The sequence below is a fragment of the Mastomys coucha genome, unplaced genomic scaffold (genome assembly GCF_008632895.1).
Source record: "Mastomys coucha isolate ucsf_1 unplaced genomic scaffold, UCSF_Mcou_1 pScaffold22, whole genome shotgun sequence".
Taxonomy (NCBI): Eukaryota; Metazoa; Chordata; class Mammalia; order Rodentia; family Muridae; genus Mastomys; species Mastomys coucha.
In genome coordinates, this window is record NW_022196905.1 from 212,959,080 (window position 1) to 212,984,080 (window position 25,001).

Below are 25,001 nucleotides of genomic sequence, written 5' to 3' on the forward strand. Positions count from 1 at the left end.
GAGAGTTCTGTCCCTGCCGCCTGGCGGCGGCTCCCCTGCGCCTCGTGGGGCCTGTGCCTCCCTGCTGAATGTTCCCGGCTTAGGAACTCACCGGAGAGAAGATGGCAGCTCTCACTGGAGAGTCCGGGTCAAAAGCTAAATTTTATTTCTTAAAACAATATTTTATATTGAGAGATTGTATAAATTCTCAGTTTTCATATATTGACTTCCCACTATTAAATTTAACTTTAACTTATGTTTATATGCAGGCTCCTCAACTTCAGTGTGGCCATATCCCACCCTACCCCCCAAAGAAAAGCCCATCATAAGGGCAGAGTTGAAATGCAGCGCCTGATGAAAATGCAGGAGTAGCAACTGCCTCTGCATCACCTTTTTCTGAAGAAAGAGGCAGGTATTAGAGATCGCAAAGAGATTGTATATATGTCTTACAATTAAAGAAAAAGAGTTCAAGAGTTTGAGAGGAAGGAAGGAAAAGACAAGGGATGGGTAGAAGGGAGGAAAGGTAAGGAGAGAAATAATATGATTATATTTTAATTTCTATTCTTAAAAATAGTTTTTAAAATTTTTAATATGGAGTTAGGAACAGCAATGACTCTTATAATGTCAGTTTTGTAGAAAAAATAATTTTATTATCTTCTCCCATATCCCAGAGGATCATAGCCTTGTTCTACCTTGATAATGGGTTATTGTTTGAGAACTGTCTATTCTAACAGCCTGAAAATAAGAAACAGTCAAAATGCAGAGGCCTGAGAATGCTCCAAGACAGGCTTTGTATAGGATCATTAATCATTCAGAGATTAAATCAGAGATCAATAGCAAGGAAAACTATAAGAACTACACAAATACATCGATATTAAGCAATATAATTTTGTGTGATGAGTGTGAATTATGCACATAAATATCAACAAATAAACTTAATAGATTTTATTTATATATTGGTATACACAAACACACACACACACACACACACACACACACATATATAAAACAATATTAATTAAAGAAGAAATGGTTATCAACTTGATATCTGTGCATAAGAACTGTTGGAAGGAGGGTAACTGGAAGGAGTTGGAGGGAACAAAGTGACATAATTCTATTTCAATTAAAAACATATTTTGCAAACATTCCTAGAACCAAGTAAAAACTCAGTTTGTCAAAATTTGTATGTATATATACATATATATATTATATTATATATATATGCATGTATTTTTTTCAGAGAAAACTATAAGAAATCATTTAAACCTCCATTTCATTAAATTTGGTTCTTATCCTCATTGTCTGCTGTTAGGTACTAATGTGATGTTTGACTCACTCCTTTATTCCAGGAAAATGCATTCCATGATTCTGAATTGCTTTTTGTTTTAGTAGCTTTTGTCTTATTTTAGTTTGTTTCCTTTCCTTTGATTTTTATTTTTTGTTTGCAGTGGGTTAGATTTGAGAGACAGGAAAAAAAAAAAAAAAGCATAAGGTTGGGTGGGTAGGGAGATGAGAAGATTTGGAAAGAATTGAGGAAGGGGGAAATAAGATCAAAATATATTGAATGAAAAATTTTAAATTAATAAAAAGTGCTAGTGTATATAGGAAGGGGTCAGAGATTATTGGCTATGGATCTAATTGTCTTCCATTTAAGGATGTAAGGATGGTTCAACACATTCCAGCCAAAAAATGCAGTAAAGTATATGACCAGGGACAAAAATTTAACAAACATACCAAATGTCAGCATCTCTTCATGATAAAAGCTCTGAAGAAATTTGGAACATGTCTCAATGTAATAAAAGTTATATATGAAAAAACTATATATAGCAAACACTATAATAAATGAGGAAAAATTGAAAGCCTTTCCTTTTCAGGCAGGGATGAAACAAAGGTGTCTACTCTCTTTACTCTCATTCATGATAGAGTTTGAATTCTTGGAGCAATAAAATAATAAAAAGAAATAACAGAAGTCAACTTGTCTTTATTCTGAAAATTAAAAAATCCTATAGATTCCAACAGAAGGTTCTTATATCTAATAAACATTTTCAGTGAAGAAGCAGAATAGAAAATTGATGCACAAAAATCAGTAGCATGAGAGTCCACAGCTGTGTCAGATTATTGATGACATTTCTGCCCAAGCAACTAAAAGAAAGAAAGTTTAATAGGGGATGAATATAGTTATAATGCATAACATATGAAATTATCAAAAAGAAAAAATAAAATTTAAAATTAAATAATCAGTAGTTATTCTAAAAAAGCATACAAAGAAAGTAATGAGAAAAAAGTCCTATTGAAATAAGCCTTAAAACAATCTATGAATAACACAAATTAATGAAGTAAAAGGCATCTACAACAGAAAGATTAAAACGCTGAAGAAAGAAATTAAAGAAGCTTTCCAGTTCACACCTAAACCTGCAACAGTCTGGATCAGCACCCCACCCCACCGCACTGCTTCCCAGGAGGCCTGCTCCAACACAAGACACATAACTCCACCAGGCATGCTCCAACCCAGAACACCCAGGCCAGCCAACACCAGAGACAACCAGATGGTGAATCAACAGAAACCAGCTCTCCTACTACAGCAAGCCCTAGATATCATAACACACCTAAAGAGCAAAATTGTGACCTTAAATACCATCTCATGAAGATGATAGAGAACTTTAAACAAAATATGAACAATTACTTTGAAGAAAAACAGGAAAATACAGAAAATCATGTAAAAGCCCTTATAAAGAAAACAAGAAAATCCCTTAAAAATATATAGGAAAATGCAATCAAACAAGTGAAGAAATGAATAAAATGGTCCAAGACCTAAAAGTAGTAATAGGAACAATAAAGAAATCACAAAGGGAGGTAACCCTGGAGATGGAAAACCAAGGAAAGAGAAGAGGAATTACAGACTGAAGAATCAGCAGCAGAATATAAGAGATTGAAGAGAAAATTTCAGACATAGAAGATAACATAGAAGAAATGGATATACCAAGCAAAAAAAAGGCCACATGTAAAAAGTCCCTGACTCAAAATGTCCAGGAAATTTGGGGCACTATGAAAAAAAAAAAAAACTTAAAAATAATACAAGTGTGTGAATATTCCCAGTTCAAAGAGCCAGAAAAACCTATAACAAAATCATAGAAAAAAACTTCCCTAACCTAAAGAAAGAAATAGCTATAAATGTACAAGAAGCTTACAGAACATTCAACAGAGTGGACCAGAAAAGAAAATCTTCCCACCACACAATAATCAAAACACTAAATGTACAGAGCAAAGAAAGAATATTTAAATCTGCAAGAGGAAAAGGTCAAGTAACAAATATAAGCAGACATGTCAGAATTACAAGGCTTCTCAACAGAGATTCTAAAAGCCAGAAGATCCTGGACAGACATCTTACAAACCCTTAGAGACCAGAGATGCCAACCCACTCTATTATACCCAGCAAAACTCTTCATTCACCATAGATATTCCATGACAAGACAAAATTTAAACAATATCTTTCTACTAATCATTCCCAGGAGGGCCACGCCCTCTCAGAGAAGAGGAAGGGATGGAGGAGGAACTCTGTAAGGCAGGAGCAGAGAAGGGAACAGCTTTTGGTATTTAAATAAATAAATAAATAAATAAATAAATAAATAAATAAATAGGCTTCCCTGACACCAAGCTTCTCCTTCCATGGCCTTAACAATGATATCTGTACCTCTCTAAAGTCACACAACAAATTCCCGGATGTCCAACATATCAAGTTGCTCCAACAGTAGCCAGCAAAATGTTCACAAAAGAACGAGGGCACCTCTCAAAACATCAAGACAGAAAAGAGCAATAACAAGGGCCCTCTCACATCCATGTATCCCAGTGGATGAGGAGGAGGCAGCTCTGGTCAAGTTCATTAGCAAAACCTTGCCTCTATTTAAAAAAAAGGTAAGAAATTAAAGAAATAGTATGAATCAGAAAGATTTTCCATAATTCTACCTCAGCAGAATTACTTTTTCAGAAAATGCCCATAATGCCTAAAGTAAAACACAAGTTCAATGCAATTGGAATCACCAAAACCACCAAAGACAATCTTTAAAGATATAGGCATCGTTGCATATCACAAAAGAATGAATATCCAAATCAGTCCTAAACAGAAAGCAATGCAAAAATCACCATACCTGACTTCAAATTATACCACAGAGCCATAGTAACAAAGGTGGCATGAAAGTGGCACCAAACTAAAAACACTGATTAGTGGACTAGAAAAGAGAGCAGACAAACAAATACATTCAACTTCAACCACTGGATGAAATAAACACTGGAATTAAAGAACAGTCTCTTCAACGAATGGTGCTGGGATAACCAGATATCAACACGTAGAAGACTTAAACTATTGTTCTATACAAAGAATCATCTCAAAATGGATCAAGCACATTAATTTAAGACTGAAAACTTCTAGAGAAAAATATAGGAGGAACAATTAAAGATAAACATATACAGAAAAATTTTCAGAAACGAACTCAAAATAGCTCAGGAAATTGCTCCAATAATTAACAGAGTAGGCTAAAATTAGAATGCTTTACAAAGTAAGGGAAGCAGTGAGCAGAGTATAACAACATGCTACAGAATAGAAGAATAAATTAACAATTGTTCTTCTGACAAGGAATCAATATCTAGAATGCGTAAATGCTCAAATAACTAAAGAAAACCCCAAATTACTAAATCAATAGATATACAAAAGAACTGCAAATAAGAAGTACAAATATCCAATAGTTATAAGAACAAAGTATTCAATTTCCTTAGTTTTCAAATTAAAACTATGTTTAATTCTGTGCCATTCTAGTCAAAATGGGTAGGATCAAGAAAACAGTGGGCAATTAAGTTATCTAATTGCAATTTTTCCAAACCAGCAATCCCTCTCTGTCATCTTTATCCTGAAGGGTTTAAGTTTCTTATCAATATCTTTACTGTTGATTTAGTACAGCAGAGGTGCCTTGTGAACTGAGTGAATGGCCAGAGTCTCAGGGCTGCAACTGTACACTCAGCAGCTGAGAGAAAGTGCAACATCCTAAAGCTAAAGAGCTCTCCCAGGAGACAAAGTATTCTTCATGGGAAAATCCAGTCCTAATCATCCTTCACTTAAGTTCCAGAGGGTCACAATCTACTAAATCAACAAGTTAGGACAGCAGTGGTGGCACATGCCTTTAATCCCAGCACTTGGGAGGCAAAGCCAGGTGGATTTCTGAGTTCAAGGCCAGCCTGGTCTACAGAGTGAGTTCCAGGACAGCCAAGTTAGGAAATACTCCTCTGTCACACAGTTCTCACATTCACATTCATGTCCTGCAAATTAAGATGTTTGGTAAATGAAGCCAGTCTATAGAACTTAAATTTTAATACAATTAGGATAACTTTTTCTAGTTTGATATTTTTCACAGGACTAATTTTTAAAGAAAGTAGTACATGTCTTTTTGTTTTCATAACCAGAAAGTTTGTCCTATAATTTAACTCTTTCTGAATACATGAGTGTCCTTGGTTCATTTGTGTTATTTGATATTTTCATGATTTCCTTACCAAAATGAAAGAAAATAATTTTTCTTATCAGAAACACAAGATAGTCTCATTGAATGAAAATAAAAATTGCCAGTTAATAACAAAGATCATAAAAGTAAACATCAGCGCTTTCAACAACACACTCCTATCCCATGACAGACAAAAATGATGAGTTTGACTACCTACAAATTAAATCTCTTCATTTTAAAATCCATATATACAATGTATAAAGCAAATAGCAAGCTGACAAAATATTTGTACTAACATGACAGAATATCATGATTAATACTTTAAGGATGTAATTATGACTTGATTTTTAGTCTTGTCTCTCCAACCAGACTTTGAGCTTCTTGAAGGTAGAGTGTTTTTGCCATTTTTGCTCTGATACCCATTTCAGGGATGGCTCGTCCATTCTTCCAAAGTGAAGTAGGCTGAGTTAGACTTGGCTATATTCTAAGTTCATTCTAACTCTGCCTCACAGTATCTCATGTAAAAGTTGATGCTTGCTAAATATTTCTTGAATAAATGAGTGTTCAGAGGAGAGCCATTTATTTCCTGTGAAAGTCTGCCAGGAGCTCTTGGATCTCCTGTTGTCACATTGAATATATGGTTTCTAATCTCTCAGCCACAGGAATATCAGAACAGTATTGATGTACCCATCACTTTGGAGTTTGAGAAACAGAAATCTACAATCTTAAATAACTCTCCATTAGGGAGAGGAGGCAGGATCTGGTTCAAACAAGTGCAACTTTTACCAAGAGCACCCCAAAGGAGTGAACAGGGTGATGGACGCATATCAGATCCCTGGACAATCTGAGCTGAGTGAGAAGAATATCTTATCTCCCACTGAAGAATGGGATTAAACATTGTGGATTTGGGTACTAAGAATAGCAAGAGAATGGATATAGAGTCAAAGATGACCAATATGGTAATTATATGAATATTTGCTAAGGAAAAAGAAGCACAATTAATAACCATCTACAGTATCTCTAGCTTCTTGCCTAGCACTGCACGTATGTTAATGCAATGCTCCTCCAATGCTCTACTGTGACTGAAAAGCCATCTGGCCAGTGTTTTATAGCCAATCAAGGAAGGACTGGAGTTTAAATTGAAGACTGTGTGATCTCAAAGCCTATGTATGGCACTGTTTTGGGGGGCTCCTTAGATACCTTTTCTCAGTTAGCTCAGCTTACCTCAGCTCTAGAAGGATGTGGTTAGGACAAATAAAGTCTACTCAACTGTACTTTGTCCCTGTGGGACCCACCTGGGGCGTGTACAATGCAATTCTTTTGTGTACTCTCAAGTGCTGATTGTCATCCAGATAGAAGAGCCAAGGCTAAAATTGCATGACCAGGTAGAAATCTGATATTGGCGTAGAAAGCTCTTTATTGAAAGTGCTCCAGAGAACCTAATATTTAAGGACTTCACTTGTTTGAAGGAATTGCTAAACTATTTTCACCTTCAATATAACACTATAGCTGTTTGTTTGTTTGTTTGTTTGTTTTTCAGAACTTGGCTGCATCTATTTTAACCCAGTGTTAAATGTTGCCCAGATGTCTAAAGGAATCAAGACAAAAAAAGAGAGAGAGAGAGAGAGAGAGAGAGAGAGAGAGAGAGAGAGAGAGAGAGAGAGAGAGAGAGAGAGAGATGAGAGTCAATCAAAAACAGAGAAAATATTCCTATATGGAAGCATGGAAGGGATGAAGAAATGCTATCCAGGTTTCTCTTCCATCTTCTGGCCAGACATTTCTGCAGGCATTCTTGGAGCATCATCTTTCAGAGCTAGAAGACTTTGTCAAAACTATTCCAATTGGACATGAGTAGATATGAGTCTCTCTCTCTCTCTCTCTCTCTCTCTCTCTCTCTCTCTCTCTCTCTCTCTCTCTCTCTCTCTCTCTCTCTGTCTCTCTCTTTTTCTGTGTGTGTGTGTGTGTTGGCACAGGGGTAGGGTAGGGCTCTCTCTCTCTCTCTCTCTGGGTGTGTGTGTGTTGGCACAGGGGTGGGGTAGGGTAATTCTTGAGGCCATCCAGAGACATATCTACACCTTTTAAAGTTTTTATTCTCAGCACTAGGCACCTCCATAACACTCCCTAAATGTAAATATAAGCAGTGACCAAGCCTTAGACACAGATAGCACTTGTGGAACGGCATTCTAACCCTACACTGGGAAGGAGGGAAATTCAGTTTACAAAGATCTCAGGAGTAAGCTTAGCAAGTGTTTTAGCAAGCCAAGTGAAATCAGGGTAGTCTAATGAAAAATGATGCCTAAAACATAGATTGGGGCCACATGGTGGGTGAAGAACCAACCTACCTCCATCGGAAAAGCCATCTTATAGTAAAGACAAACTAGGTTCATTCCTATTTGTGATTAAATATCTGTTTCTCAAGGATTGGGTTGTGCTCCATCTGTAACCTTAACTACAAAAGGTTCTGTACATCCTGTTTTCAAAAAGTACTGTGACTCCCTACTGACTGCCTTAATATGACTGTTTTGATTACCTTGTTTTGACCACCTGTTATGTTTTTCCCCTATAACTTCACCTATTTTCTCCCGTTTGGAATCCTGATACCCCTGAGCAGTTTAAAAGCCTTGCCGCCTTCACATCCAATGCTGACCTCTTAGACCCCTCCTTAAGGGATGGCAACCTGTGGACACTAATGAAAAAGCTTGTTTTAATTAATTTGACCATAACCCATTGGATCAGTGGTTTTTCTCCTCCCACCCATCTTTGGGATTAACAATGGGGAGCCCCAAATTGTCAGAATAAATCTTTAAATTGTCATCTTTGTTCAGGGAGATTATGTGTGACTTGAGTTTTCCCACTATCTGCCACCTTCTTCCAAAATGGCAATATTCATTTAAATCCATTTAACAAAAAATTGATGAGTTTCATGCACTGTACTAGATTCTAGACATCAAGTTTACATGTCCATGAGTCCTACACAGAGATAAATGAGGCACAGTATAAGCTTAAAACTTGTGCTACATGCCTCAAGAAAATATAATGACATGATTGTACTCAGATGTGGAAAGTATCTTAAATATGACTCCCAAGGAAGATTAGTCCATGGTGGTGGCATATGAACTGAGGCCTGACCAAAAAGAGAAGAGTGGATTCAGCACAGGAAAAAGACAGGATAAACTAGGTTTAACCCAGTGAAAGCCCAAGTGTATGTCTCTGGAAATCTAAGGAGATGGCTCAGTTAGTAAAGTAGTTGAAAGTGTTTGTCCTACAAGCCTAAGGACCATAATTTGATCCCTAGAACACACATAGGTAAAGTTGGGTGTGGTGGCTCATATATGTGCAATCTCCAGTGTTGAAGAGGTAGAGAAAGGAAGATTCATGGAGACTATGGAACCACCATCATAGTGTACTTGGTAAGTTACAATCCAGGGAGAGATCCTATTTCCAAAAACAAATAGAACAGTGTCTGAGGAACATCTGTTATTGACTTTTGTCCTTCAGATGCACAAGCACACATGAAGGTGAATGTACACACAATCACACAATTCTGAGGTTGGGTTTGGGATAATCAGAAATGAGCAGGATAACAATTGTGGGTTAAAGTAATAAGAAGGTCAAAGCAAGAAGCTATTGTCAACAAACTAATTAAAAATAGGTCATATCCAGCTGCAATGAGAGAACTAGGTCCTCTAGATATCTAGATTATGCCCAACAGTTCTCAGGCTTGAACAAACACATGAATCATTCAGGGAATGTGTGAGAAATGTGCACTTTTGGGATCTGGAGAATTTTTAAGCAAGTTCTTTCATCAACTTTGACATGAATTGTTCTCTGAGTGCTCTTGGGGAAGTACTGAATTGAAGGCATTAGGAAGAAGGACACAGATGGGCCCAGGAGGCCAGAAGGCCCAAGGTTCAAGGAAAGAGTGAGTCACAGTTGGGAGGAATAGACACCATCAGGTCTGCAGACTTTTTTTGGGCTTTCCATATGGCCTCTTTGTACTCAGATTGACAAGCAGAGTCACAAGGATGATAATAAATGCAAAGAGCTCCATCTTAGGAACCCTGAATCCCTAAGGACATCAGGGTAGATGGAGAATTATTATGAGATGGAGGGAAATATTTGCTGATGGGAGCACAGTGACAGTCTTCACACTCCACTCATCACATTTTCGTCCATCCCTGCCTTTCCCAGTAGGATGAAGAGTTAAACATGTTTTGCAAGAGACTCCAAGTCCCACTGGACCAGCTGGATGTTATCAGTAGCAAAGTGGGGGCTGCTGGGGAGCTCTTTAAAACAGGGAAAGACAGTGGCAGAACAATTGAAACTGTCACTTCAAACCCATCCAAGCAAATTACACAGAAAACAAGTCCAAGTCATTATGATTTATATAAATATACATTTTAGTTTTTATTCCCATTAAGCCAGCTTTGCAGTTATCATTTGCTGGGTTGTTTGCAGGTCTTTAATCTTCATTTACAAATGCCCCTTAGTCTCATAAAAATCTTCTGCTGGTAGATAGAAGACCTAACCCTCTCCTTATTTTTATTTATCTATTTATTTGTTTTTTGTTTTCTCCAGCTCCATAGGTCCTTAGTCAAGGAGCTATCTAGCCAGCCTGGAGAATATTTCAAACTAAACTTCACACGATACTTGGAGGGGCTGGAGAAACGGCCTAGTGGGCTAAGTACTCAGTCCTCCAGTTTGAAATCCCATGGTAGCCTTCCTGCAATCCCAGTTCAGAAGCAGTAGGAACCTCACGGCAGGTTGGTAACTAGACTAGCCAAATGAATGAGTTTGAGTTCAAATGAGAGACTGTGACTTGATATATGACTTGGAGAGTAATGAAGGGAGATGTCTAACACCAACGTATAGTCTCCAAACACACATACGTGTGAATGCTCCCCCTCACACACACGTGTATGGATGCACACCCATGCATGTACAATGCATGGATGCAAAAGAAAAGATACTTGAAAGCTAAAGAGGCAACGATATATTAATATAAAAGCTGATTTTGAGTAAGGGCCACCCTGAGGGTTTCGTATAGGACCAAGCATTAGACTTTCCCTTCCCTCATTGCCCACCTATAGGTGGGCACACAGAGAGGGTGGCAGGGTGATAAGGCATCTGGATCAGTATTACTTAATGTTCACTTGTTTGGGTATTTTGCTTGTTTTGTGAATGGTCTCATGTAGCTGGTCTTGAACTCATTACATAACCTAAGACTGAACTTATTTAAGCTTCTGATCCCCCTGCCTCCATCTTACAAATGATGAGATAACAGATGTGAGCCACCATGCACTGTTTATATGATGTTGGAGATTATACCCAAGGAGATTGATTCATTTTAAAAGTGAAGGTAGCAATGGCACTGAGATGAAAAATACTGGAATTCTTTCCATAAGGCTTTAACTCTGGTTTAGACCCTAGAGTACAAATAAGATCTTGAGTTGGTGTTAGAGAAGAGGGGTCTGAGGAAACCACCATCCTGCAGCATGCTTAGGTCAAACGGACTTGGGATTTTATCAAACAGTTTTGAGGGTTTCTAGTCTGCTAGAAATACTTGGTTTTTCCCAAGTGAGATTTCATGCAGTCTCACACAGCTGCTAGCATGGTCTTTCTAAAATGTCAATTTTATCTTGTCACTCCTGGGCTAAGGACAAGGATCTGAAAACTCCCTACATTGAAGAGTCATTTAGATTTGTAATCCATCCTGTCACAATTACATGGCGCTTGCCTTGTAACACTAATGAAGCCAGATACAGTAAATTCACAAAATGCCTTTGAATTTCAAAAGCATCAATTTTGCAGAAACAGGTGACTGGCCAGGTTTGGCCTCGGGGCCTATTTACCTAGGTATAGATAGAGCCCTGGGAGGAGGATCACACTTGTTAGCATGAGTCTCAACACATACCTTTCTTAGTTTAAACCCAGTACCTACACTGTAGACAACCTCACAGATTCTACTCCAGCCCTCTGGAACTTTCACAGGCTACATGTAAATACCATGGTTCTTCACAATTCCATACATTATATTTGACATGTGTCATGTCTAGATGGTCTTTCCTGCCATCACCAGTGTAATTCTGATTTGTTTTCCATGTTATAGCACATGTATGTTCTAGCTCATATTTTTTTTCAAGACAGGTGTATCCCTGGCCATCCTGGAACTCACTTTGTAGACTAGGCTGGCCTCGAACTCAGAAATCTGCCGGTCTCTGCCTCCCAAGTGCTGATTAAAGGCATGTGCCACCACTGCCTGGTGGCTCATTTTTTTTTTATTTTGTCAACAACTGATTACTTGGAAATGGGCTAGAATGGAAAGGCAGGGAAGGTGAAGGGTACCAGGAAGCAGGAAGGAAAATTTCACTTCAGTTTCTTACTGAAATCTCTCATTGCCTAACAGTCAAGAATTTCAACATAAAATTTGCTTTGAAGTTCACCTATATATAAATGATATTCCTTTTATATCAAGATATTTCAAATAAGTATGTTGAAATAGCTATCAACATACTTATTGGTATGCTGATACCGATGGTTAAGCTCTAAACATCTATGATTAATTACAACTTTTTTCCTCTCTCAGCTGGACCATTTAGAAAAGGTGTGTTGATTCCAGTTCATGCAGCTGGCCACATTGCATCCATAGTCAAGAAGCAAAGGGAGATACATGCTGGTGCTCAGCTTTTCTTCAGTCTGGGACCCATCACTCATGCAACAGTGTCAATCACATTCATAGCAGGCCTTCTGATAAGCCTTTCTCGAAGCTTCCTGAGATCTTTCTAAAGATCTGTTACAGTGGAGACTCTAAATCCAGTTAAGTTGTCAATATAGGGCAGCAATCACCATAATCATAGGATTATAGTCTGCTATCATCAAGATGTATATAGGGAAGTGTGTGCTGTTTAGGACACAGAAATCTCATCTAGCTCCTGTTCTCACACTATAAGTTGTTCTTTCCTTCACCTTCTTTTTTCCTGGTACAAGACAACAGTGAGGTTAAATATACAAGGCTCAGTTTGGTTTTTCTTCCTGACATGACCACTTATGATGAACAAAGACTTGAGTTTGCTACTTGTTTCCTATTAAGCTTCAGTTTTTCTCATAAGTGAATTAATGATTGTTATGTGCCCAGCACATAAGGTTATTCATAGGGCCATTGAATGGCTTCAAAGTTACAGTCTATTGAAAATAATGGCATACCTTCTGATGCATAATAAACACTGAATAAATGAGAGAAGTTACTTATCATTCATCATGTGCCTAGTTCTGTACCAGGTGCCCTGAAAGTTTTTACTATCTGAAATTCAGTAAACATTTGTGGAGTGCTAGGGATTACAAAGGGTTGTGGTATCATTTCTGTCCCATCAGATTGCACCACACCATGGAGACAAATTGATAAACAAACCAATGAAGTTAAATTCTACATTAATCCATAGTATCTATTTATTCCATGTATGCAGGCATGGGTGTTTTGCTCTACTTAGTTAAAGTATCTGTTTTCAAAGGATGATACAAAAACAAGAGGAGTAGCAACTTACACAAAGGAAACCCCAGATCAGGGGTAATCTCAAGCACAGAGTATGAGGCAATAACTATGTTGTAGAGTCTGGTAGGAACTTAGTCATATGCAGTTACATACTATGTTAGCTACCATTTGGTAAATCATATAAAACACTGTGTACCACATGACCTGGTCAATACAGAGTTGCATTTGAGAAAGTCTCATTGCCAAGAAATAATGCCAATCAGAGTTTCCCATCCTTCTTACTTAAAAGGGGTAGAATTACAGCTGATGCCAAGAACTCCTGATAAGATTTTTTTTGCATCTGTTTCCTCCAAATCTCTTACTCTGCATCTATAGAACATTTTTCTTTATTCTGCTCCCAAAGGCCTAACATGCAATTCTTCAGTGTGATGCTGACTTTGCCTCTTCCCCAGCCATTTCTCCCCTGAGCCCTTGTTTTGCTCACAAACTGTACTGGTTAATCAGTACAGATGTAGCTGACATGTAGTTTGAACTGAACTACAGGAAAAAACAAGAGAGCACAGATGTTTTGTTCCAGATGATATAAGTTACTTTTATGTTGATTAATAAGGCTTGGACATATAGAATAGGAGAAAAATGCTATTTTGTAGGAAGGAGAGAGATTAAAACATAATATTGGTCTGAAATACCCATGCATTGGGAATGTCTGTATTCCCCCATTCAGTTGGCAGTAGTGTTAAATTCGGCATGGGTGCCCCACTCAAGAAGAAACAGGGATGGAGATGGATGCAATTAGCATGAGGCTTTTATTGATCCAGTATACTGGGGTCATCTTGCATTCAGAGCAAAGGCGACCCCCAGGAACAAAAGCACATACTTTTAATACCTTCCCAGAACATAAGTTTACAGCATGAGTTGGTTATCTCTCATTGGTGGAGCCCATTGTCTTTTGTTTTCATTGACTTCTGTGCCTCAGGTGAGGAAGAAATACCGATTGCACGTAGGAGGGGTTGGGAGAGATCCACCCTTTATTGGGGACTTTTCCTGGAACCGGGCATAACTCCCCACAATTAGGGCATCTCCTGGGGACTGATGTTTGCTCGGTAAACCCTTCTGAAGCTCTGTCTTTAGGCTTAATGGACATTCCTTGCTCCTTGGTATTTTCATGAGGTGTCCCTATTTGCTCAGTTCTTACTTTTCCCCTCTTTCTTGGGAATATCTCAATCTTGAGATTATGTGCTATACTGCTGTATCTCATCTTGGTTCACTTCCTGATATCGTTACCTCAACATCATAATCTATACTGTACTGAAATGCTGTGTAATGAAGGCAACTAAGTGATTTAAAATGCAGGGGCCAAAAGTAAGCAATAATAGAAGTGTAATCTGTGATCCTAGAAGTGTAGAGACCAAAGTTGTGAACCAAGGGGAGGATTAAACCAGGTTTCAAACCAGCTCTTGCATTGAGCTCAATCTCTTAGTGCAGCACACAGACCTCCTTCTTCAAGGAATAGCAGGTCTAATCCTCTCCTATTCTGAAGGACCACCTCTGAGAGGGAGGTCAGGGATTCTTGGAAGTCAGTCAAAGTCTTTTCTATTTTCTCTAAATCTAAATCAATGGCAGCTCTAAACTCCTCATAAGCCTTATGCTCCAAGGAAATAGCAGATTCTCCTGTAGCTGCCCCTGCAGTCCCTAAGCCCAGTCCCAACATAACTGCCAGGGTAACCCCTAACTCTCTTTTGTGTCTTACTAAGTCTCTAGCATCAGGATCCCAATAGTCCAGTACATTTGCATAAGAGTAATACAGCAATCTAGGTACTATCTGGACCACAACACAAAAGTCATGGTTGTTATTCAGAATCTCTGAACTTTTGCAGGTTGTAACCCCAGAGATGCAGGTCTAATAGCTGTCTAAAGGTGGGAGGAGGTGTCCAGTTGGATTCTCCATCAGAGGGTATAAAACATTACATAGATGTTGGGTTTGTGGGACCTGACCCACACAAAGGCCTTTTGGGGCAACCTCTTGCCCAATGCCCTTTCTCCTTGCAGTACACACACTGGTCTTTAGCAAGGAATTCTCTTCTATTGCCAGACACTATCTTACTAAGCTCTCGAGGTTTCCTAGCTTCTCTGCTTTCCTGTCTCTTATCTCTCTTCAGCTCTCAAGCCTCTTATTCTTTCTGACTCCTCTTCCTTTTGTCTCCAGACTGCTCACCACTTGTCCCCACTTTGTTTATTAGACTCCATCTTCAAAGACATTCTTCTAAACATTCTATCCCTTTACTATGCCTTTTTACAATTCTTCTACAACATTCCTTTTTCTTTCTCTATTTTTCTGTTATGAAACACTTTCTCAGCTACCTGCACTAGTTCCCTTAATGATTTGTCTTGCATCTCTTGTAACTTTCGTAGTCTTTCAACTCCATCAGAAATCCAGGAATGACTGAATAATAGAGAATATATGGGAAGCCTAACACAGCTTCCAAAAATATTGACAATTAATAGAGACTGTTGGACACCTGGACAGTCCTTACTTCAAAACGTTGGAGCATCCATCTTCAGCCTTCTGGCCCATGAATGACTGAAAACAGGAATATTAAGGACTTTCCTACTCTGTCTCAGCAGATATTAGCTGTCCTAGGCCTGTGTGTTCTTTTTGGACAGTATTGCCTGCAGATGAAGATGCAACTTTTGCTGGTGGCTGTCCTGCCACAACTGGAGCAACTCCAATGATACTCAATTTCTTCTTTGAATCTGAGAAACGGGTGCTATCAGGCACAGACAAGTCTCTAGCCAGATGAATAAATTATATCAAATGTAACATTCTGTGGATTTCTGATGTTTTTGAAAACCAACTATATATGTAAAGTGATCTGGACTATTGTCTGTGAATTACTCTTAGTTATTTTTTAATTAAAATCTTGAAATCACCCTAACAATAAAATCAGAGCCATGAATTTGTTAATTTGGCTCTAAACTCATAGGTCTAAACATCTCAGATCTATCTATAATAGCAGTAAAAGAAGGACTGGGTCTAATAGGGAAATAAAAGAATTACTTATAAGCCTACAGACAACTCTTACTGAAACCAGAAATCTCTTAAGTGAATACAGAAAACTTCATTTTTTCATCTTGAAGTATGCACAACAGAACTATATTAGCTACACCTCTCAGTCAATAAGAACACTATTGTGTACCTAATTTTAACAACAAATTCTCAATTTAAAAGCTCTTACTCATTTCTTGCATACCAATTTAAGATGAAAATGTTTTATAACACAAACCTCTACTTTTACCAATTAGTACTATAAACATAGGATACAAACCTCAAAATTAATGATATAAATGTTAAAGCAAACTTTCTGGTAATAAGCTGTGTATCTGAAGAAATAATCAAATATTTGATCAAATTCTAGTCACACAATGCTTCTAGTTTAAATTATCTATACACCAATCAAATCATTTTCAGCACAGGGTAATTATTATCAGAAGGTTCTTTTACCAAGGATAATTTTGATTTTGTATCAAAATAAATTCTGTACCAAATAGGAACATATGACTTTAACTCAATAACAAATCATAAGGCTTTCTATTAAATAAGATTACGGCTATACAATTAAATTTGGCTACTTTCTTCCCTTTTCCAAATATGACCATTTTACATTTCCTAAAAAGACAAGCTATTAATAACCCTCTACAGCCCCAAAGCCCAGGGAACTGGGTAGACTACTCTTCATAACTTCTTCAAGCTGAACAGGGGCACTGAGATATTATAAAGAGGGAAGGGAAGAAAAACAGAATTTATTAGTCTTCTGATGTCTGTGTCTTGACCAGATCAGGCTGACGTCTGGAGTTCAGGTAGGCCAGTTTAGCACGTCTGATAAAGAAATTCACCAAGGCTGTATATTTCTGTAATATATAATATCTCAAAACAAAATTTTAGTATCATATATATATTTGATTCTCTGGAATCTAGTTTTCTGGAAGGTGTAAATGCTATAATCATCTTTTCCCAATAACACAAAAATAAAACCTTTAATCATAAATACAAAGAGATCTATCTGGGTGGTATTTGGGTTCTCAGTGCCTCAAAGTTTCCAAATAAGAAAGTCTCAATTTCTGATGTAAAGGACAAGATAAATTTCTTATTTTGCTAATAAGGCTAAGTGTGTACCATTGGACCAGGTACGTTTGACCAGGAAACAAACAGGGAAGGCAGCTCCCACTATTTCAGTAACAGACACTATACATGCAAAACAGCCACCTTCCAGCAACTGCCTTAGCTGTTCCAGGTTTTCTTACTCTTAAAAGCAGCCAGACAGCTGCTCTTTGTTCTAACTTGGCACTCTTGGGTCATGTGACTCAACTTTGGAGTGCTTGAGTCTCCTTACTTAGGCTTTTACCCAAAGAAGGAAAAAATGGAAAAAGAAATAAAATATAAATTTTAATTCAAGAGTAATAATTTTTAAAGAATGAATGTATCTGCAAACTCCATTTCTTGCTGGTTCTTCTCAGCCATTGGGGAGCTTGTCACAGCACACTGTTGTGACTGTGGAAATGTGTCTAGGTGGCAATGGTTGCCAGTCAGGAGGAGGTGGTCTCCTGCTGTCTCTCAGCCCTGGGATTTTGTGAATGCTGCTGCCAAGGGGATGTAACACTGGGGGACTGGGTGGTTCAGCACTAGGTAGCTCATGCTGACTGGAACCAGGGGTGCTGAAAAGGGCTGCAAGCCACACTTCCCCACAGCAGCAGCAGCAGCTGCCACCGCCCGCCCTAGGAGGGTGTGTCAAGCAGCACATCCCTGCAGCCTTGCCTCCGCTGCTGCCACAGGCCCCTCTGGGCCCTGGTGGGACCACTGAACCACACACAACCTGTGCTCTCCCAAGGCCCAGCAGCAGCTGAAGTCTCCAGCCTCCAGGAGAGTGCACACCCCACCTGTCACCACTGCCACAGCCACTTCCCTAGTTTTAACTGTCTGTCCATCAGTCAAGGGGGGAGGTAAGAAATCATCAGTCTAAAGTCCAAATACGCAGAACAAGATACCAAGAAACACAGAGAAAAACAGTTACCACACAGGCAGCTCTACCTTGCCAGGTCCATGACACAAAGAAAGTCAATTGGGCCCAGTTACAGGCACCAGGCACTCTGCACACTCATATAATCAAAGCCAGATCACAGTGTTACTTTGCTGTGCCTGCCACACCACTATGATGAACCAATTACCACTGTACACAACAGGGGCCATATACAGATGGACAGAAGCACCCCTGCCACAACTGCCCCAAGCAAAAAACAAAAGAACTCAGTAGTGGCCACCTTGCCACCACTATCCCCAGATGGAGTCGGACCCTCCCAGATCTGACTTCCACCTGTGATGGCAAGGTACGTCTACCTGCCAAGAAACTGCTGTGGCCACACAGATCACAGATTCAGATGCAAGAAGTCAGACACAGACACTGAAACAACCATGGTACCTCCTAGAGTATGAGATCTACCTAGTGCACAATCTCCTGAGCGTGCAATCCTCCGAACTTCTGTCACTGGTCCCAGGAGCCGGAGACCCATCCCGGACGAGCCCCTATGATGTTAACTTCAGCATGGGTGCCCCACTTAAGGAGAAACAGGGATGGAGATGGATGAAATTAGCATGAGGCTTTTATTGATCCAGTATACTGGGGTCATCTTGCATTTGGAGCAAAGGTGACCCCCAGGAACAAAAGCACACACTTTTTATACCTTCCCAGTACATAAGTTTACAGCATGAGTTGGTTATCTCTCATTGGTGGAGCCCATTGTCTTTTGTTTCCATTGACCTCTGTGCCCCAGGTGAGGAGGAGATACTGAATGCACATAGGAGGGGTCGCGGGAGATCTACCCCTTACTGGGGATGTTTCCTAGAACTGGGCATTACTCCCCACAATTAGGACATCTCCTGAGGACTGATATTTGTTTGGTATACCCTTCTGAAGCTCTGTCTTTAGGCTTAATGGACATTCCTTGCTCCTTGGTATTTTTATGAGGTGTCCCTATTTGCTCAGTTCTTACAGTAGCTAACATTATTAGCTCTGTTGAACAAACACATTCTGCAGGCATCTTGCAGCAAAGACATTCTAATATATTTGGTGTCCACTTCAATCTTATTTATTGTGTTTCTTTTGTCCCTCAGGCTATGGTCAGTATTTACAGCATAGAAATTCTGATAGCAGCATCAATATTGATTGTGGGACCACCTGGGGGAGTTTCTTGGCAGCCCTGTCCTCAAGATGACCATACCACATGGCCATCCAGGGACAAGAATTCCCTGCCAACTGCATTTGGCAGGGGACATGTGGGAAGCAGGGCTGGTAGAGCCTCTTTATTAGCTCGGCAGAGTAAGCAGGCTGATGTTGGCTGCAATACAGATATTGTTCAAGATGGTGGCAGCCACTGGTGTCTGGTTTTGCTAATTGTGTTGCCTCCTGACACAGCAGTCTCACACAGCCCTGGAATATCTCTGGTATTAGAAAAGGACTCTTCCTACCTCCCATTTTGTAGTAATTTTCATCCCATGGAGACTTGATATTCAGAATAAGAAGCTCTTATGCTATGCCCAGTTTCCTGTTGAGTTATCCTTTTGCCTGAAAGAGAAAATGACATGGCCGAGATCACCTGGCAAATTCATAAGCCCAATAATGGCTAGTCCTTGCATTTGAGGATAAGTTTTCCCATCTTTTATAGTCAAGACCAACCAAACATTAAGTTAGTTCCCTACCAGCAGATTCACTAATGTACATGCTCATCCTTTAATGTGGTATGTTTTCTACAATATTTCTGTTTTCTACGCACAAACAGTGCTTCATAGTGAGAAAGGTCTAGGCTGTGCGATCACAAATCATGACTCTCATTCTAGCTCTGCCAAACTATAGATTTGTGACCTTGGACAAGTGATTTCCCTCCTTGGGGTTTAGTCACCTTGTGTGAATGATGTAGCCTACTCTCCTGTTTCAGATATGGAACGGGATGAGCTATATAAATTACTTGCTATTATGCCTGGAGAATCATAAGTGCTCATTAAAGGTCCAAGCCATTATTTCATGTAAACTAGTTTCAGAACAAATAAAGTCACATTTCTTTTAATAGTGCAACTCATTTCTCTAGTTTCTCATGTGCTCAGATTACCAAGAAGCCTGGAATTTCCTACTGAGGCCCTTGAATGGTCCAGGACTGATTCTTTAACATAAAGGAGGCACTTGCATCACAAATACCTCTCAGAGACCTGGAGAATACAGTCAGCAGGAGGCTTACATTTTCTCCTGCTGTGTTATGGAGGTTTGGCATTATAAACTGAAACTACACCACTCACTAAGCCAGCTGTTGCCTTAGAGATGCTAAGCCTGACCCAGTGGTAGTTTTTCCAGAATGTAGATGAGGAACAAGTCAGCTTCCATCCCTTGGGGATATATATTCACAGTCTGAGCTTCAAGTATAGCACTACAAATTATAACCTGCAGTAGTGATCCTAGCGCTATAGTTTGCAAATTATAATTTAGATGAAAGCATTTCATGTTACATACATATATAGAAACACACATTTATATATGTTCATGTATATAACATATATAGAGATAGATTAAATATATCTCTCTATTTACATACATATTGAATAATAAAACACATACAACTTAAGCACTGGACATGAATGCATGAATTGTGTAGTTAATTTTTATACCACTATATTAAACTGAATAAAATGCCCAAGACAGTCTTTTAAATAATAGAAATTTATTTTCTTACAATTTGAAATGATAAAAATAAAAATAAAAATGCTAAATCATAGGGTTCTCTTTTCAGCTTAGAGACAACCATTGCATACTTACATGCCCATCCTCAGTGTGTCTCTACAGTGCATCTCTGCAGTGTGTCTCTGGTGTCTCCAGTTATGAGTCAATAATTTTCATCAAAGCCACACCCTCACTACCTCATCTAACCCTAGCAACTTCCCAAAGGTCATGTTTTCAAATAGAATCAGACTATAATTCTAAATAACTGATTATTAAGCAAGAGACTAGCATTTAATCACCCTATGAATAAGCCACACAAATCTTTTGAACTTTGAATATGAGGAAGTAGACATTAGAAGTGAAGTGGTTGGCAACATTAGAGGTTGGGGGTTATGAAGTAAATAGCCCAATTCAACATATTCTGAGCTCATATTTCATTGTATCAAACTAAATCTTGGTATTTTAGATAAAACTTCTTTGCAGACATCCTCTAAGGCATGTGGGTGGCTGAGTAGGGGAGTGGTTAGAATGTCCAAGAGCATGTACTACAGTCTACTGTCCTTCAAAATCTCCCATCCCAGGGTTCTCTAGCCAGATGATCACTCCAGTCTTCCCTCTACATGGTGGCCCTAATGCTACAGCTGTCTTCTCTTTTACCAAAAGCCCTCATCAAGGTCAGTATGTTTCATTAGATGGATTCTAGTACACTAATTCAATAGCAGAAAGCACACACAAACAATGTTAGCTTCCCTAAAAGCTCTAGGATCTGTACTTTCCATGCAAATGAGCTCTCTTTTCAGTGACAGACACTACCCTTTGTCATCATACCTTATTTCTGACTTAAAGCTCATGCTCACTGATGCCTGAGGAAGGGAAATAAGAGGATCAGGCTAAGAGACTCAGAACACATAGACTGGTGATATATGCAGTTCCGATGCCAAATGATCTGTGTTAATTCTGGAGCTTCCTATGCATGTTCTGATAAGTTATTAGGCCTCTCTGTGCCTCTAGCCCCATCTGAGAAGCAGGGGCCTTTAGTCCTATAGTTGTTGGAAAAAATGATAATGTGATACCTACAAACACTGAGAACTGTGTTTGTACGTACAAAATATGCCATAAATGTAAGTCACAAATAGTCATGTGTGACCATGAATGATTCATTCAGTCAAGTACATAAAAAATAACTTTGCTTCATCACACATGAAAAGCAACACACGGAAATAAAAACAAATTATAATTCATAAGATATGATTTCTAGTCCCAGTGTCTCCCTCAGTAACTGGATGTTGACAAATAATTCTGTCTTGTGTTTCTACCTATAAAACGGGAGACAAGATCAGACCATCACTGTAATCCTATTATTCTAGTGACATTTGTTTCTATTATCTTAAAACATTACTGGATGGCAGGGAGGGTATTCAATACCAACAAACCCCTAAATCCACACTATGTTGTATTGTTCATATTTAATTAAAATTACTTTATGAAACTGTATCAAGTTGAACTATGCTTAAAGTATCATTTGCTGCTGACAACACCCTAGGCTAAGAGAATAATATGCATGAGAACAACTTATGCATAATAATATGCATGAGAACAACACTGCCCTCTGTATTCTGTATTAAATACTTTACACGCTCTATTTCACTTATTCTCTGAAGAGGCAACATGAATTAGAAGTAGTCACACCTCAGTATCATCAGTGGATTGGTTCCAGGACTCCTAAACATATACAAGTCCAGGGGCTAAAGTTCTCAAATAAAGTATTTGCATGCATCTTATGTATATCCTTCCATATACTTTATTCATCTGTACATTATTCTAACACACAGTAAATTATAAATGACATACAAATAATTGTAACACTGTACTTCTAGTCAAAGTGACACATCTGTATATATTCAACATGTGTATATTTTTCAAAAATATACTTTCATTCTGCAGTTAGTCCAAGTCACGGTGCTTGCAGGTATGAAAGTTAACTGTATTATTCTCATTCCCAGTGTTCACATAGGGAAACTGAGGCTCATAGGCTTAAGAAACCTGTTTAGTGAGTCACAAGCAGCAAGTGTTGGGTGTGGATTTGAAAAATGGTCCTTAGGAAGATGATTGCTCCATAGACAGTTATTAATGAGAATCCTATATAAATGGAAACTCTGAGACTCAGTTAGCAAATCACGTGCCCAAGATCTTTTATAAATTAGCACTTTGCCTTCCTCTGGAGTGTGCTGCACTGTTCAGTCTCTCAAAACCAAGGGCTTGTGAAATAAATGAATACAAATGAGGGCTGATTTGTATTCATTTCCAGCTATTGGGAAGATTTACACTTTATACTCTCTGCTCACACCTCCAAGAAACACATTCTCATACAGACTCTTTTGGGCCTTCGGGGATCTGTCTTCTTTCTTAAAGTCACTGTCTGGCCCTAGCAAACTAAGATAATAGCTACACCTGTGAGCATAGCAGAACCAGGATCCATTGAAATAGTAGCAGATGCTATTGTTTTACCTAGAATGGAAATCAAAGGCACAGACCCTTAAGTGTAGATGACAAAACCACCTAGGACAAAGGAGGTCAGGATTCCAATGACTGGAAGCAGTTGTAAGATGTTTTGGTGGGAATTACCCTGGCTAATTAGCATTTTAATAATTCATTAAAATAATGGTACCCTAACAGGGATGGAGGTGGTATTGAGTTTCTCTTTTTATTGTGTCCACATTCATGAGACAGTTATCATTTTGCTCTTAAATCTAAGGAAATATTTTTAAATGATACTTTTAGATAAAGAGTTCTGTTCCACTTAAAATAGAGAATAAATTTTATTGAAAAACTAACATATACATTAATGAGTGATACATAACTGGACAATAGGGTCAAATACAAGCCTTAACACATACTGTGAGTTCACTGGATGCCTGCTGAGTTGATTGGTCTATTCTTTTAATTGTGGGTCTCATCCATCTACAGTAATAGTGAACTGAGTGACAGAATTTACAATTATGCACATCCTAATCTGCTACTCAGTAGTTCTGTCATCTGGCGTGCCATCCTCTCCATTTCTGTTTCCCTATATATGTCCTTACAGCATTGCCTTGACAAATTAAACTAACCCTAGTCACTGAGATCACAATACCTCCCAGAAAACTACATAAAGAAGGAAAGATTTATATAAGCTTATAGTTTTTAATTTATGCTTTTGGCAAGATATGGTAGAGAAGTTCAGATCCTGGAGGTGGGAGCATGTGTTTGAGTCTGTTCATACTGAAGTGAACCAGAGAGAAAAGACTAGTGTAAGAAGTTCAAATATAAATTTCAAAGGCTCAACTCTAATGACCTCTTCAGTTAGGTCCCACTTCCTGATAGTTCCCACTTCCTGATAGTTCCTGGTCTCCCAAAATAGCACCATCAATTTGGGAACCAGTAGGCAAAGTCCAAGCTTTCAGAGTCAAACTAGAGCATATAAAGTAATTAAGTAGCTACCATATCCAGTTTGATGGGTATAATAATTGAATTTTATTATTATGGACACAATTACAGAGAGTGGCTTGGAATTCTGTGCATCATTCATTCATGTCATCATTCAATGTATCTGTCATTTTGAAAGAAAGTTCTGGTCTTCCCCCTGAACAGAAGGAAACCCACCAGCCACCTTAGAAAAATCAAGGTCCAGCATAAACATAGAAGTATATTAATTTAGAATAACTAATAATGTTATTTTAGGGAGCTGTTCAGAGGTTAAAGTTTCACATATTAATGTAGTTATGCATTGGCACAAGATAAGAGGGTCAAGACTCTCTGGCTGGGGTTGGGATCTCCTAAAAGGAGATTATCTGACTGATCTCTTACAAGAACTTTGAAAATGGAACCCTGCCACAAAAACTGCTGACCTACAATTTGTACTACCTACAAGATGTGCTCAGGAAAAGGTGGCCAGGAAATTGTGAGGGTGGCCAATTAATGACTGGTTCAGCTTGAGACACATGCCATGAGAGGAAACCTACCCTGACACTGGCTGGAGACCCAGGAACCAAAGGCTGGATAGTCCAGAGCACTGGGATAGAATCAAATACAACTGGAGGAAAAGAAAATGAAATGATGTCTAATGATATTCTGCTATAGTTATAGATTGGAGTCTAGCCCAATTGTCATCAGAGAGGCTTCATCCAGCAACTGATGGAAACATTCAGAGGCCACAGGCAAACATTGGGTGGAGTTTGGGAAATCCTGTGGAAGAAAAGAAAGAAGGATTATAGCAGCTGGTGGGCAGGAGGGGTGTACAAAGACACC

The 25,001-nt window shown here is 38.7% G+C and overlaps 1 long non-coding RNA gene across 9 annotated transcripts in view; it reads left to right on the forward strand.

Annotated features, from left to right (window-relative positions):
• Nucleotides 1–25,001, forward strand: part of LOC116069578 — a 315,340-nt gene that overhangs the window by 155,995 nt on the left and 134,344 nt on the right. For all 9 annotated transcript variants that reach the window (XR_004110041.1, XR_004110048.1, XR_004110044.1 and 6 more), the window contains one exon: nucleotides 249–391. This is a non-coding gene — a long non-coding RNA (uncharacterized LOC116069578). The remainder of the gene's footprint in view (nucleotides 1–248; nucleotides 392–25,001) is intronic.